General features: G+C 26.6%; 1 protein-coding gene across 1 annotated transcript in view; it reads right to left on the reverse strand.

Moving 5' to 3' along the window:
• LOC100167638 (ceramide glucosyltransferase) overlaps window positions 1–5,716 on the reverse strand; it is a 22,754-nt gene extending 17,038 nt beyond the window's left edge. The window contains 1 exon segment of the mRNA XM_001946448.5: window positions 5,576–5,716. The gene's annotated coding sequence lies outside the window, so the exon portion shown is untranslated.
• Between the last annotated feature and the right edge of the window lie 449 nt (window positions 5,717–6,165).

Below are 6,165 nucleotides of genomic sequence, written 5' to 3' on the forward strand. Positions count from 1 at the left end.
GATTTTGTCTCAAGCTTTCCATAATATGTTAGAAATCGTATAGAGTGGTCTACCGGCTACCCCAAATTCATTAGGTGTGTGGGATTAGTTTTCACCTTTTTTTAAACGTAAACATGACATTTGCTTTTTCTTTCAATTGTGGATTGCTTTCGTTTGCACATTTTACAATTTCAAAAATCAAAATATTTAACACAAGAACCCAAAACACATTTAATCGCACGACGATTACCCGTACCCTGATAATAAAATAAAATAAAATAAAACTGACGACAAATCAAAGATGAAATTGTTGGTATTATCGAATATCGGTTGTACCTTCAATGATGTAAAGTCATTATAGATAAAATATATTTCCAATATAACCAAAAATAACCGTCATAACATCCGTATAGTCATTATATAGACGTCATAAAAACCGATACAAATTAGTACATACAATATAGGAGTTTTGCAGGGACCTTTAATCTAAGGTCATTACACCCGATATGTCGTTGTACCGGTGTCATTATAAACGGTTTCTACTGTATTTCTTATGGTGAGATCAATTCTGTAGTTATTTGTTTAATAATAATAATAATAATAAAGGAACAGGAACAATTTTACAATCAATCATAGATAAGTTCAATAATTATTTTCTTGAAAATAAAATTCAATAAAATTAATAATTGATTCTGCGATTAAATCAAATTGCCTAATAATATAAAATTATTTCTTATAGCTTATATATATATATATATAGATTACTTTATTAGTATAGTATATAAAGTATAAACGCAAATATAGCCAATAGCAATATAAAATATAGCAGGGAGTCAAAACGGGTTAGAACCCGGGTCATAAAACCCGGGTTACCCGCAAAAAATTTTACTCGGGTTTTAACACGAAACCCGAAACCCGGAAAAAATTGTACACGGTTTTTAACACGAAACACACAACCCGCAAAAAGTTGTACCCTGTTTTTAACACGAAACACGAAAAAAATGTACCCGTATTGCAAGGTGCAACATGAAACATGAAATCCTCAAAATTAACTGTATACACTAATAATAACTAATAGGTATAATATTAAATTATTGGCCTTCCCTTTTCGGCCAATTCACTTTTCGACCAAATTTAAAAAAGGTCGATTCCCTTTTCGACCAAAATCGTACCCTTCCCTTTTCGGCCGATTCACTTTTCGACCAAAACAAAAAGTTTTGTAATATGATATGTAAAATAAATAAAATAATTGGTATATAATTTCTGTAAAATTATAGCAATTATAATTTTAAAAATTATTTAAAGTATAAGTTTCATAAAATGTTGTTTTAATAATGTTCAATATGTACCTATAACATAAAATATAATACATATGGCTATATTAAACTTTTTGTATTGTATAATTTTCAAAACTATATTATATTAGGTATTATTATATACTTAATAATTAATGACAAAAATTGTATATTATTATGTTATACACACAAAATCCCCCCTTACCACTTTTATGTATCACTTACCCTGTTAGTGAATTAGTGAGGTAATTTTTATAATTATTTTAAATCACTTAAAGCAGTAAAAGACTATGTGTGTAGTAAATTGAAATATATTTAAATATTTTGGTATGTTATCATCATTTGGTATGTTTTTACATACCATATTACAAAACTTTTTGTTTTGGTCGAAAAGTGAATCAGCCGAAAAGGGAAGGGTACGATTTTGGTCGAAAACGGCTATGCCCTAAATTATAATTATCTTTACCCAGAGGCCAGATTGCCAGAACCCAGTCATTCTTCTCTACTTTCAGGACATAGGGGTAATTAGTTAATTTGGAAAGACTTATTGAATTTAATATTTATTATTGCATACCTAATCGACTATACATTTTAATATGTCAGACAAGTGACAACAGTACCTATTCGAATTCGGGACTCGGGTATTTTAAATTATAATTAGTATAGTGTTGATTGTTGACCAAATGCTATTTGGCATTTTATATTTACATTTGTATATTATAATTTATAAAGAATTAAGACGGACGACGACGGTACGCGTCTATTATTGGTAGGTAGGTAGGTATGAAGGTAGGTAGTTTAAACTTGAAGCGTTAAAACAAAAAAAATTTACGAAAACTGGTGTTTGTTAAATATTCCTAACATACGGGAAATAGTTACTACTCCTAGTTATGTAATGTACCAAACTACAAACTAGTATTTATAATTAAATAATAAAAAAATAAATATTTAAATTGTTTTTTATATTTATTATGATTCTTGCATTTATTTCCGCTAAATTCACCTTGAATCCTAAATTCCTTAACTAACCTCGAATCTTTAAATGTCATACCCGTGTTAGATTCAACATTATATTTTTTATATTGTTGAAATATTGCAAATTCTTACAAACGTTCAACAAAGCAAATTTGTGTTCAGCAGAACCAATTTTATGTTGCTACTAATTAGTTTTAATATTTAGAGTGTATTGATGTATTATTGAATTTGAAAGTAAGATCATAATGCCATATTATATTATAATAATTACACAACATTTAACTTTTTAAGTTAGTTATAAGCATTTTTCAATCCTTATATTTTAAACACAGGTATACCTACTTACAGGTCTACCTACATCATATCTCACTTAAAAATTAAATTTTGTGTACATTTTATAATATAATGTAATATTGTCATGATCTTACCTTCAAGTTTGATTATAGGTCAATGCAGTCTAATATTTAAGCTAACAACATAAAAAGTTAGTTCTACTGGACGAAAATTTGCAATGATTTTTGTAAAACGGCGAAAATAGTGTTATTATAAGTCTCATGCGACTAAACAAGTTATTTCAGAAACCTAGGTACTTTAGAATATTTTTCCCATATTGAATATCGATCATAATATTATGTCCAAATAAAACGCTACATAAAAACATGAAGGCATTATATTATAGTATTTTAGTAATTTTTCTGTATTATAGTAAATTAATATCAATAATAGTGAAGATTATACCGGCACTTTTTATTTATTATTCTAATTTATAGTTATTTTTATGGTATAATATTAAATTATGAGATAGACACGTATAATATACGAAGATTAGAACTAATAAGTTAGTTTATACATATACCTACCTAAGATAAAGTTTCATATATATTTTATGATTTAATACTTATTAGTTAGGTAATATTTAATGCTTGGGTAATAAACAAAACCGTAAATCATAAATATAGGTAGGTAGGTACCGCCTATACGGTAATATTTATTCTATATATATGGGTATATATATATATATATACTAAAATGTATAAAGTATAATTAATATATATATTAGTATCCATAAATGTCCAACTAACTTATAAGTTATAATTTAAATTAATTCAAGTTTTAAAATTGTAAAAAATAAATTGTAATCTGATTTGATTACAAATAATTTTATGTACGGATAGGTTTATGTCGTATTTATAAATTAGAAAACTGGAGAAGTCACTCTGCTGTATAGTAGGTTAAAGTGTTCTTAGTCATTCTGTAGGTTAGTAGGTCACTATAATATGGCCTATGGGTGTATTAAATTTTGAACCCATAATAATGAAAACTAAAAACAATCTGAACAGAGATGTGTATCTATTTCACCCTCTATTTTTAAGGATATTTTATAATTTATAGGCATGTAATACTCTTATAGCTAGTAATACACAAATATGGTAGGTAACTAGAACTATTTTTTCCCAAACCATTGCGTACTGATATTAATAAATTATATAATAATTTTATTATCATAACACTATTATATTGTTATTAATTTATAAGTTAATATAGGTATTGGCGTAGGTAAAGTAAAAAGGTGTAAATATAGGTTCATGATAGAGGCGTACTAATATGGTGAGAAGGATAACCCCCCGGCCACCACACATCCCATAATTTTCGGACGTGAAAATTCTTCTGAAATGCCTTTTTTGATCAGTTTCAGAATTAAAAATCATCAATCACAAAATAACTAATAAGTACGATCAGAATTTAAAAATCATTAACTTGATCAGCTCTGAATGATGCATATTATACTTATAATTACTCATAACTATTATACCATAGGCCCTAAATTAAATAACAAGTGTTATTTTAATCTACGAATCGTCAAAACAATATATTTAGACATTTTCTGAATGGTAAATAATTGCCACTCATCAATCGTCTAATATTCGTGATCAAATTATCAAATTATGTTACCTTTATAATTGTATATAATTACAGTTTGTAAATTTGTAATACAAGTTCAACAAAATGATGAAAAGGTGGGCGAGTGGATATCGCTCTGTTGTACATTAGGTTAAAAGTGGGTCACTGTAATGGATGGTGTTACATTTTAATTCAAAGATATAATATCATTGTATAAGAAAAACGATTCTGAACGAAAACGGTCAGTTAGCCTATGATATTAATGAGTATATTTGATGATATTATTGTAAATAAAGTAATTTATATATTTACCTATTTATGTGGAACCTTGTTTTAAATTTTCAATACTTAGCTATAATTTTCACGCTTTTTTACTCAACAAATAAAATTTTTTTGATATTTATAGAAAAAAAAACTAAAAAAATTGATAACTGACAATATCCGTAAACAGCACAAAAAGAGTCAAAATATTTTCAAAATGTTTTGGTGTATAGGAAATGAAAATATAAACATTCAGTAAAATTTTCATGTACCTATCTATAGTTATTCGTTTATGAATAACAATAAAATAACAAAACTGCTACATCTACATGAGAAATCGGGTGTATATCCAATATTGTACAAATATGAATTTAAAACGCTCATAAAAATTTAATTTAATTTGCTTGTAAACATTTTTTCTTTGATAAAGGTAGACAAACTTATAAACGAACCTGTATTACATTTTCAAATCTTAAATTTAAAAAGGAAAATTTTTCTTTAAACTCGAACTCAAAATAATTTGGTAATTTTCGTGATTTTTCCGTATTTTGTCAAGATTTGAACTTTAAATGCTTAAAAAAAAAACTGTGACTAAGAATTTTTAATATTTTTCAAATGTCATTGTAACAATATAGTAGAAACCTTTTATTAAATTTTCAAGCTTCTTTTACCCAACAAAAAAGTTTTATTGACATTCATAGAAAAAATTTAAAAAGACTAATAAAATTGGAAACAGAAAATGTTCCTAAACAGTTCAAAACAAATCAAAATATTTTGAAAATTATATCGTGTATAAAAAATGCAAATATAAATGACCAGTGAAAATTTCATTTATCTACGTTTATTTGTTTTAAAGTTACACCAAAAACCAAAATCGATTTTGTGGAGAACTGATTTTGCGTAAAAATTTCTGTATTTCTTTAATTGTTATGTTGTTTTTCCCCGTGCTTTTAAAAACTATTGGGAATTTTAAATTTTTACCTCCCGAATGCACCAACTAGATTCACTTTCCCATCGAACAAGATACTGAAGTTGAAAATCGAAGCATTATTTCGACTACTTATCGTGTACACAGACACACACAAAAACAAAAAACATCATTGTAAAATCAATACACTCCGCTCAGAATCTAAAATTAATTTAAAAAGAAAGAAAATACTCACTCGAATGAACCATCACATATTGTATTATCTTTTGGTTATGTGTAGGACGTGCGTTTTGTATTTACGATTTTCAGCTGAAAACGTTTGCAAGTAAAATAGTGCAGTACCTACTACCTACCAAATATGCTGAATTGGAATAGTGCACCGGATTGTATATTTGTGTTACGGCTTGTATTGCGCTCATTTAACACAGCTGCTATTGCTGCTGTAATCAGTCGGATAGGTATGTTATTATTTGTTATGTATATATTGCAAATCGTTTACAAATAGTAATCGATAAATCATAATCATTTTTTAGTCATAAAAATATTGTAGTAAGTGTAAAATATATTTATTACTTATTAGTATTTATTAGTTATGGATTTTAATATCAATTCATATAAAAATCATATTTTTAAGTTTTTTGTCATATTATCATATCTTCATATTATTTTCTTTATTTCAAATTAGAATTGCCATGCGATTATGCGAAGTCTGTCAATGTGTATGTATTTGTACAATGATACATATATTTTGTATATGTGTTTGTAAAATGTATGTCGTATGCGTATAATATAATTTATAAGTAGGTTGTAGGTATAAAACATATT

Source organism: Acyrthosiphon pisum, chromosome X (assembly GCF_005508785.2).
Source record: "Acyrthosiphon pisum isolate AL4f chromosome X, pea_aphid_22Mar2018_4r6ur, whole genome shotgun sequence".
NCBI classification, from domain to species: Eukaryota; Metazoa; Arthropoda; class Insecta; order Hemiptera; family Aphididae; genus Acyrthosiphon; species Acyrthosiphon pisum.